This window comes from Miscanthus floridulus, chromosome 8 (assembly GCF_019320115.1).
Source record: "Miscanthus floridulus cultivar M001 chromosome 8, ASM1932011v1, whole genome shotgun sequence".
In the NCBI taxonomy this organism is placed as follows: domain Eukaryota; kingdom Viridiplantae; phylum Streptophyta; class Magnoliopsida; order Poales; family Poaceae; genus Miscanthus; species Miscanthus floridulus.
In genome coordinates, this window is record NC_089587.1 from 112,595,545 (window position 1) to 112,607,027 (window position 11,483).

The following is an 11,483-nucleotide window of genomic DNA, read 5'->3' on the forward strand; positions in this document are numbered from 1 at the left end:
ATTGTAAGTTTGTCTTAGACAAATGCGTGCTTGAAGGGAGCACGTTCTTCAATGAAAACAGCCAGCTAGCGATTTTACCGGAGTACGAGAGGCTGAGGAAATGGCCCACGATGATGCGTCCGCAAGATTACACCTTAGGGCATGTATAACGACTTCAATATGTAAATGTAATGAATTAACAATGACAAGAACGACTAAGTGAATGTATATATATGTATATTATCTCATGTGTAATGCCTGCATACTTTTTAAGTTTAATTTGTGAAATCTGGATGTGATTTGAATTTGAATTTGAATTTGAATTTAATTATATGGCTGCTGTATTTTTTTTAATTCAGGGAAAAATTTACCGAGGCGGGCAAATGATAATGCCCGCCACGGCTAACGAACATAACCGCGGCGGGCTCTGTACTGTGTCCGCCGTGGTAAAATAATTTACCGCGGCGGGCGGTTCAACGTGACCGCCGTGGTAAAAGTATGTTTACCGCAGCGGGCACGTTACATCGCCCGCCGTGGTAAATCGGTTAACCGCGGCGGGCAAAGCCGCCCGCCGCGGTTAAGCCACGATTTACCGTGGCCTCTAGGCCGCGGCGGACGGCTTTGCCCGCCGCGGAAAATCAAAAACGCCCGCCTCCATAAACGTTTGTGTAGTAGTGGATGGTTAATAACAAAGTTGTAGAGAATTTGATAAGCTTTCCAGAAAGTCCAGGATCACTGTTTTTGGATTAGTAGAACTCCAGTTATGAGTGAAACAAGTAGCTATTGTTTGTGGCATAGTCGATGCATTGTAGAAGTAGTTAAGTAATAATCGAGAAGAGATATGCACCTACTCAATAAACATGATGCACTTGTTAACATTTATGAATTCGTAATACTTATGCCATACTCATGCATCTAGGATCGGAGGAAGAGATCACGTTGCTGGAATTCGAAGAAGCAGAGGAAGGGAACCAGCAGGAGGATCCACAAGCCGTAGCTCCCGAAGGCGTGGAGCAGAACCCTGAAGAGCTTCCGGAGTGTCCTGACCACCGCCCTACTTCCTTTCTGCGAGGCAAGCCCCGGAGCATTATAAGTCTCCTAGTAATTTACAAATGTTTACTTACGTATGTATGATTGATGCATTAGGTTATAAGAGTTGAATGAAACCACTTGATGCATGTACATTCCTTGTCCAGATATTACACCTTTAACCGGTATAGGTCTAGGATCGAATAAATGCTTAGCCATGCTTAGACCGGTAGAAGTCGGGTGATGACCTATCACCTGCAAGATATAGGTGGATACCGGAGCACGGTTGGCTATATCTGCCATCGTGGAACAGAACCATGAGGTAAAAGTAAATCAAGACCGGACGGGAGGTTGATAGAGAAGCAACAAGACATGGAGGTCTTGGGTGTGGATCTATCCCCGTCTGTGTCGATCAAGGACCGTACCATTGTTGGAACTTCTGACAAGATCGAACGCATGTCTCTCACTTAGCTGGCCGGATAACTCGTTCTGACCGCGAAGCCGAGTAATTCAACTCAGGCCGGGAATCATTCTGTTGTGCGCTCCTTCCGGGGAATGATCAGACTGAGCCCAAGGGCAGGCTTAGCCTAAGCATCCTGGCATCTGGTGTTCCAGATTGTGCGGCGTAGTACGGACCCGCGAAATGTGTACCGGAGTTGTACCAAAGGTGACCTAAGGCTATCGTGGCTGGTAGACCTAGGTTTGTGTTAGGAATAAATTCCTAGCTGGTTGAAATCGATTCGAATCGCCGTCTCTCCCGGATAGTGAGAAACTTGACTAGCTCCAACATCGTAGTAACTGTGTTATGAAACATGATGGTTCAGATGAATATGGAATTACAACACCTGCTATGGTTACTATTGTATGCTTCTAAATGATATACCACATGTTTGGCACAGGAAAGTTGCTAATCTAGAAATGAATAGTCATAATTAACGTGATAAAGGAATCATAACTGTACAACGGATCAATTGCCTTTTCCACAAAATGTTGTCGAGTTACGTCCACTTATACAGCCTTGCATAATCCTTGGAGTCATTTTATTTCTGGTTCATGACGGGTAAGTCTAGCTGAGTACCTTCTCGTACTCAGGGTTTATTTTCCCATTGTTGCAGATGGCACTGTGTATCATGGGTATTGCAAGAGTTGCTTCTATCCCGCCGTGGATGAGGAGTAAGCCTTGGGCAGGCTTCTTTAGTAATTCCTATCTTTGCTTTTGTGGACCGTGATCTGGCTTGGCACTGTATCAAACTATGTTGGAAACTTTATCTTCGAACTTATTTGCTTTCGCTTTATTTATCAAACTCGATTTGTAATAACTTTTATTCATACTCTGATGATGAAAAGTATATGTGAACTTTTTGTAATATGTGACATGTATGTTGAATCCTGTATGATCTTGGTTGTTGTAAATCGTTTATCGAGACCCGTCGCGGTACTCGACGGACCACCGGGTTTATATGGGTTCAAGTATGACAGTGCGACCGCTAGCGGATTGCCATTGTACTTGTATTCTTATAAATTGGTCGGTTCTGCGACAGCTGGCATCAGAGCAAGATTCAACATTAATTGTCACAAGTGTATTTAAAACAAAAGTTTTTGTTTTCCAAAAAAAAAAACCCTTCTCTAGCAACTATTAGTTATATAATAGGTATTTGAAATCTAAAGTGTGCCAATGATCACTTTCCTTATGCCCAAATTAAGGACTATTAGGTGGCTATTTAAGTACTAACATAGGGGTTTTTACTTCGTCGTCCATACGGCGTGCTATAGTATGGATACCATTCACTTGAGTGGTAATGTATGGATCAAATGCCTCTACGCCAAGGTAAGATGAGTGTATGACCGCAAGATGTGAGCATGCGGTAGGGAAGAGTTAGCTTTGGTACAGCTATGTATGCATGCTTGCATGTGTATATGGTACGTATTTAATTGTGGGTTTAAATTATTGTCGGGTAGATTGATACGGAAGTATATGTATGGGTATACATATATGAAAGTATTTACAATTACATTCTGCATATTTCATTATGGGTTTAGGGCTGAAATGAAATTTTATGCAGGTACACTAACAACGAAACGTGTAGCTCGATTAGTTACGCTATTTATGAGAGCACGTATGTATGCCACTGTGTCTACCGTTAGAAACAATTTTTCATAAGTTTGTGAGGACGTACGGCACGAGCATGCATCATGTTAAATTACCATTCACATAATTACATTGTTCCTCCCCTTATAAAAATTCTTACTCGGTTATGTAACTCTTATCCATTATGGCATTGTCTCACCAAGGGGTATATGTTAATGGTGCAGATGGCATGCACCAAGCAGACTGCTCACAAGTCCACCAGAGGCAGAGCTCCTAGCCGTCAGCTTGCTCCACGTACCCGTCAACGTCACACGTTCCTTGGAGAGTTTGGGATGCCTACACTCTTGTGGAGAGTGCTCAGCTATGTAGGCTATCCTGATGGAATGGAACCCCGCTACTTCTGGGCGAATGAGCGGTTGGGAGAAGGTCTCTTAGTTACTGTGGAGGCCGTTGTTCGTCCCTGAGGTGACGATTCTAAGTGGACAGGCTGGTGTTATGAGTCAACTGGCAGGACTGCTGAAGAAGCAGCGGGAAGGGCAGCCTTTGGGATCCTGAGAGATATAATGGATCATTTTTCTCAGGAGCTGGCAGCCACTTTGGTTGGAGTTTTTCCGAGGGGCAACCCCTCCACTGACTCATGGCAGCAGGCAAGAGGAAGACCCTTGGAGATTAGTGCAGCAGAAGGGCAGAACAGTGACAACCCTGCCATGAGTGCCATGTTCGCAATGATGAGAGTGTTAGATGGAGTTGAAGGTAGCCTCAGACGTGTGTCTGGTGCTCTTGGTCATGCCCACGAGGATCGACGTCAGCTTCAGAGGGAGCACGACGCTGAGATTGAGAGGCTCACTGAAGAGATGACTCGGTTAACTCACCAGCGAAATGCAGCTTGGTCCAGGGAAGATGTCCTGAGAGCTCGACAGTTTGAGCTGGGACAGCAGCTAGCCAATGTGGAAGAATACAACGATAATCTGCATGAAGAGGTTCATCTACTAAACAATCAGCTGCACCCTTATGTCCCACCTAGAGCCGCAGAAATGGATCTAGAAGGGTACGAGGAAGGAGAAGAAGAAGTGGAGCCTGAAGAAGAAGTAGAACCTGAGGAAGGAGATGATCCTACGTCTGACCTCGATAGTGATCATGATGAGGATTAGATCGCTTAGCACTTAGTGGAAGGACTAATGTATCACCTTTATTCATGTAATGCACCTGTAGTTTGAATTTGGCATTAGTAACCAGACTATCATGTAATGTTGATTAATCGCACGTTTGGATGAACATTAGTGCAATTCTAGTCCTTTGTCGGTAATCACGATTTAAATTTGCATGCGTCATGAGCACGATAAGTGGTCGAATTGGTGATGTCATGTTGCGAGAATGAATTGTTATGCCTCTGTTTTTATTGTGCTTTTGAGAATTTTCTCCAGTAATTTCAGTTTGGCATGAGTACCTAATTCATCTGCAATCTCTTGACATCAACCAATAATCGCTTATTGTTGCAAATTTGTAGATGACGCGCACCCGTGCTGGAGCTGGTGGCAGCCAGGATGGCAACCATGATGACTTGCCACCCCCACCACCGCCGTCTGCTCAGGAGTTCTTTACCTAGTTCCTAGGTAGCCAGAGAACAATGGAAGAAGCTTTGCGCCTTATTACGCAAAACACTGCTCGTGGCCACCCACATCAACCAGGGGTCGAGCCAAATCAGCACAGTACATTCAAGGAGTTTCTGGACACGAAGCCTTCGATCTTCAAGGTGGTTGAGGAACCACTGCAAGCCAATGAGTGGCTGAATACCATTGAGCAGAAATTCCGTCTGTTGAGGGTCACGGAGCATCTGGAAGCAGAGTATGCTTCTCATCAATTGCAAGGACCAACAGGGATCTGGTGGACACATTTCCTGTCATCCCTGCCTGCTAATGCGCGAGTGACCTAGGAACAGTTTAAGCTGGCTTTTAGGGGACACCATGTTCCCCCGGGCCTGATGCGCATGAAAGCAGCCGAATTTATGAGGCTCACTCAAGGAACAAAGTCACTCACAGAATATATGCACGCATTCAACAACTTGTCAAGATATGCTCCAAGTTTCGTGGATACCGAGGAGAAAAAATAGAGAGTTTCAAGCGAGGTTTGGGTACCAAACTGATGAAGACTATGGCAAATTCTCGATGTGCCACGTACAATGAGTCTATTAGTGATGCCTTGACCCAAGAAAACCACAACAACATGCATGCTGTTGCTAAGGGTCGCAAAAGGACATATGAGGCCGGTGCATCCGGATCTTTCCAGTCAAAAGCACCTATCACAGCTAGGCCACAATTCCGTCCACCTGCACCCAAGTTTAGGCCTCCACCACCGAAAGCTCAGAATAATAGGCCACAGAAACCATTCTGTAAGGCATTCACTATTGCCTTACCAAAAGGAAATGGCAATCAGGACAGCTCCACCGGATTCAGAAGTAATCAACCATGTTTCAACTGCAACCAACTGGGTCATTGGTCCAAGGAATGCCCCCACCCCAAGAGGAATGGCAACCCAAATCAGAACAATCAGAGGCAGGCAAATGCCAGGGCACGTCAGGGACAAGTGCATTATACCGCTGTGGAGGAAGTGCCCGCCGGAGAAGTTGTCACGGCTGGTATGTTTCTCGTCAACAAGCATCCCACTGTTGTTTTATTTGATTCAGGAGCTTCTCATTCATTTATGAGTCAAGCATTTGCATCTAGACATGATCAAGAAATAATTGAAGTAAGCAAAGGGGGGTTTTAACATAAGTTCAGCAGGGGGAACTGTTGCTACCAAAAAGATAGTCAAAAATGTACTCATCTCGATACAAGGGAGGGAGTACACAACAGATTTGATAATATTGCCGGGGTTGTTGATAAGTGTAATCTTAGGCATGAATTGGATGAAGTATCATGGTGCTCTTATTGACACTAGCACCCGCACTATTATGTTGAGAGAACCCACGGGAGGGAATGCTTTTCTAGTCCCAGTCTCCCGCGATTTCGAACCCCAACATTTAGCCTGTGCTATCCAAACCACCACAATATGTGATATCCCCGTGGTTTGTGAGTTTCCGGATGTATTCCCAGAAGAATTACTAGGTCTACCACCGGATAGGGACGTGGAATTTAAGATTGAATTAGTGCCAGGTACCGCACCCATATCCAGAAGGCCCTATAGAATGCCACCCAATGAGTTAGCAGAACTTAAGGTTCAATTGCAAGATCTATTGGACAAAGGTCTTATCCAACCTAGCTCATCTCCGTGGGGATGTCCAGCCTTGTTTGTGAAAAAGAAGGATAAGTCACTGAGAATGTGTGTAGATTACAGACCACTCAATGCGGTGACCATCAAGAACAAATATCCGTTGCCCCGCATAGACATCTTGTTCGATCAGCTAGCGAAGGCAAAGGTATTCTCCAAAATTGACTTGAGATCAGGTTACCATCAGATAAAGATCAGACCGGAGGATATACCTAAAACTGCTTTCTCTACTAGGTACGGCTTATATGAGTATTTGGTTATGTCTTTCGGACTAACAAATGCTCCAGCCTATTTCATGTACCTGATGAACTCGGTATTCATGCCCGAACTTGATAAGTTCGTGGTCGTGTTTATCGATGACATATTGATTTATTCAGAAAATGAGGCAGATCATGGAGAGCATCTGAGGATTGTCCTATCCAGACTGAGGGAGCATAAGCTATATGCCAAGTTTAGCAAATGTGAATTTTGGATGAGCAAAGTACCTTTCTTAGGTCACATTTTATCAAGAGATGGAATCTCAGTAGACCCATCAAAAGTACAAGAGGTCATGGATTGGAAAGCCCCAACTTTGGTTCATGAAGTTCGGAGTTTTCTAGGGTTAGCAGGATACTATCGTCGGTTTATTCCAGATTTCTCAAAGATAGCTAAGCCTATGACTAGACTACTTCAGAAAGATGAGAAGTACCAATGGACACCAGAATGTGAAGCAGCTTTTCACACCCTCAGAACTTTGCTGACTACAGCACTTGTGTTAGCACAACCAGACATTGAAAAGCCATTTGATGTATTTTGTGATGCATTAGGAATAGGTTTGGGATGTGTACTTATGCAAGAAGGGAGAGTAATTGCATATGCCTCTCGGCAATTGAGAAAACATGAAGTCAACTACCCTACACATGATTTGGAACTTGCAGCCGTTGTTCATGCATTAAAGATATGGAGACATTACTTGTTGGGCAATGTATGTCATATCTATACTGCCCACAAAAGTCTCAAGTATATCTTTACCCAGCCAGAACTGAACATAAGACAACGAAGATGGTTAGAATTGATTAAGGACTATAATTTAGAAGTGCATTACCATCCGGGTAAAGCAAATGTAGTAGCCGATGCACTTAGTCGGAAGTCCCATTGCAACACTGTGGAAGCATTGTTGGAAGATGGATTCAACTTGTTATATCCTGATGTACTACACAATATCACAATCAGTTGTTCACTAGAGAGCAAAATCATAGAGCTACAGCAGATAGATGTAGGAATAAGTCACATCAAGAGAAAAATGCAAGAGCAAGAAACCAAACATTTTAGATTGGACGAAAGAGGTGTATTATGGTTTGAGGACCGACTAGTGGTACCAAAAGACCGTGAGCTAAGGAATCAAATTTTAGAAGAAGCTCACTCATCCAAATTGTCTATCCATCTGGGTAGTAGTAAAATGTATCAAGATTTAAGAACCCGTTTTTGGTGGACTAAGATGAAGAAAGAGATCGCAGCCTATGTTGCTAGGTGTGATAACTGTAGTAGAGTGAAAGCCATCCATATGAAAACTGCTGGATTACTTCAGCCATTGCCTATTCCAGGATGGAAATGGGAGGAAATCAGCATGGACTTTATCACAGGCCTTCCAACGACGCCACAAGGTCACGATTCAATATGGGTTATTGTTGATCGTCTCACCAAGTCAGCACATTTTGTACCAGTTCACACAACATATCATGTGGGGAAATACTCTGAGTTATATGTTTCCCAGATCGTGAGACTGCATGGAGTACCCAGGACTATAATCTCAGATCGAGGACCACAGTTCATAGCTCATTTCTGGGAGCACTTACACCAGGCTTTGGGAACTAAGCTAATCAGAAGTTCAACTTATCATCCGCAAACTTCAGGACAGACAGAGCGAGTGAACCAAATCCTAGAAGATTTACTTAGAGCTTGTGTTATATCTTCAAAAGGTTCATGGGAGAAATGGTTACCTTTAGCTGAATTCTCCTATAACAACAGTTATCAAGCGAGTATCAAAATGGCTCCATTTGAAGCCTTGTATGGCAGAAAGTGCAGAACTCCATTGAATTGGATTGAGCCTGGTGAAAGGAGATACTTTGGTATTGATTTTGTCAATGAAGCCGAAGAGCAAGTACGTATCATCCAACAACACATGAAGGCAGCTCAATCAAGATAGAAGAGTTATGCCGACAGAAGAAGAAGACCACTAACTTTTGAAGTGGGTGACTATGTATACTTGAGAGTATCACCCACGAAAGGTGTGAAAAGATTTGGGATGAAAAAGAAGCTTTCACCAAGATATGTAGGGCCATACAAAATTTTGGAACGAAAAGGGAAGGTTGCGTATAAGTTACAACTTCCACCAGAGATGAGTGCAATCTTTAATGTGTTCCATGTTTCTCAGCTAAAGAAATGTCTTCGAGTACCGGAAGAAGCTATTGCACCCACCAACGTTCAGCTCCAATCGGATTTGACCTATGAAGAAAAGCCAATTTGAGTATTAGAGGAGATGGAGAGAGTGACAAGGAGTAAGATTATTAAGTTCTATAAGGTCGTGTGGAACAATCATAGTGAACCAGATGCTACGTGGGAAAGAGAAGATTATCTACGAGAAGTTTATCCCGCCTTTTTCCAAGAATGGTAGGTCTTGCAAATCTCAGGATGAGATTTTTATAAGGGGGAGGGGCTGTAACACCTCGGGTGTTAGCCTTACATAACTTGACTCGCATAGCATGAGCATGATCATAAAGCATTCATAAACAAGCATTTGACATTTGAAACATTCAATTGAAACATATGCAACATTCTTGTTATTTCATGTCTCCATGAGTATTTGCAAATGATCATGAATGAAAACATGTACTTGGTAGATGTGAGTCATAAAAACATGTAACCACACTTGGGTTAGCAATTAGAACATTGTTCATGAAAGTCACTTTCCTTAATCAAGCCTTTAAGGCATGTTTCCTGTGATTGCCCTAACTAGCTCTATGAGTGACTACTACATAAAATGATTGAATGACCTTGCAAATTGCTTAAACATGCTTAGGATATCATTATGAACAACTTTGGTATTTAGGGCTAGGGCTAATTTGGTCATTTAGTCATGGTTTGAGTATGTATCATCATTTCAAAGTGACATGTTTGACTAAAGTTGAACTAGGTGCTAGAGACCTTGCATGGAGGAGTTCACTAAAGCAAAGTTGTAGTGTTTGACATAAGGAACAACTTTTATTTTTGGGTCTTTGACTGATTCAGCTCCTAACATGTGTGAATTTGGATTACAAAAATTAGAGAAATCAACCATTTCAACACTTAGCAAATTTTGCTAAGTCATGAACCCTGACAGCCTGACAGGCCAACCTTGAGCATGATTTTTCTCTGTTTCTGTTGCGAATTAGAACAAGTGCCTTGAACAAGTATTGTAGCTGGTACATAGGTCTACAAATTCGGTTTAGGATGTTTGCACAACGGAGCCACGGATTTTCAGTAAAATCATTTGCGAAACTCGTCGTCAGGCTCGGCATGTCGCGTCTGAACGAACTGAATCAAGCCATCAGTGGCCGACCGGTTCAAGCCGTAGTCGCCGCGTGGCGCGGAGCGTGGCCGCACGTCGCCGGCGCTCTGCCCAGCGCGGCCAAGGCAGGCCAAAGCGCGCCTTCATCACGCCAGCATCCGCCCGCAACGCCCAGCGCCCTCAGTTCGTTTTCCCCGCTCCTCCTTTGTTGTCTCGCAGCGCCAGCAGCAGCCGCCGAGCTCCCACAGCTCCGCCGTTGCCATAACCGTGCTCAAGCTCGCGCCTAGCCACTCCATCACCACTGCAGCACTCCATCGCCACCCCAGCAACCTACTACCTCCCCCCGTGCCCGCTGACAGCGCTTGGTAAGCCACCGCAACGCATGCGAGCTCACCGGAGTTCCGCCGTGAGCCCCGTCTCCGTGGCCACGTCGCCACCGTCCACCCCAGGCCGCGTTAGGGCGCTAGATAGCTCCGCCGCAGCTCGGTGATGCTTGGCATAGCGTTCGTTCGAGCCACCGTAGCCCCCATCGGCGTACCGCCGTAGTCCGGCCCCGCCGTGCCGCCATGAACGTCGCCACCGTACTTAGCTCCATCAATAGGGCCGGCCAAGTGGCTCAGTAGATTCGCTAGGTCAAGTAGATCACATAGTGAAGATGTCACCGCCGGCGAACTCACCGCCGTCGAGTTCTAGCCGCGTCAGTCGAGCAGCGCCGCCGTGCTCTGCTGTGTCTCGCTGACCAGTGGGTCCCGCTTGTCAGCGACACAAGAAGAGAAAGCTACTTCAATTTTTACAGATTTAAATCCTGATTTCAGGTGTTTTGTTATTTTTGTATCTTCAATTTGGTAGCTCCTAAATTTGTGAAATAAATTTTGTAGTGTTCATTAGGAAGTGTAGTATTTAGGAAAAATATGTTCTTGACTTGTACAGTAGAAATTTTTGGAGAATTAAATAGGGATTTGAAATGTGCTTTTGAATGCATTCAAATTTGTTTATTTTATATCTAGAGTTCCTTTGCTCCAAAAATTATGAAATTTTTGTGGTAAGCTAGTATTATCATATACGAACGCTGGTAAAAATTTGAGGACCAGTGCATGTGTAGATTTATAGTTATAGATTTTTCTTTTATGAATAATTAATCCTTGTGTAAATTTTTATAAATTATTTATAAATCCAAAATTCATGAAAATTTTTAGAGGTAATCCTAGTAGTATATGGATGCTAAGAAAAATAGGAAATCTATTGCTTGACACTTTTCAATAGGATTTTCCATTTATGCTATTTCAAGCCTTGCTGCCTTATCATTTTTGTATAGGATGTTCTACTTGGTAAAATGACATGAAATTTTTATAGTAGTCCTTTGATAGCATTAGTAAGGCACCGTAAATGTTTGAGAATTTATGAAGTATATCTGATATAGGTTTATTATTTAACCTAGATATCTAAATAAAATAATAAAGGCAATTTAATAAATAGTTTGGGCTTCATCATTATATTATCTTAAATGTATTTGGTATGCTTAAACTGTTGGTAGATTCTATGTTGTCAAATTTTGAATGATTACATGAAGTAGAAGTATTATTACTTTATGTT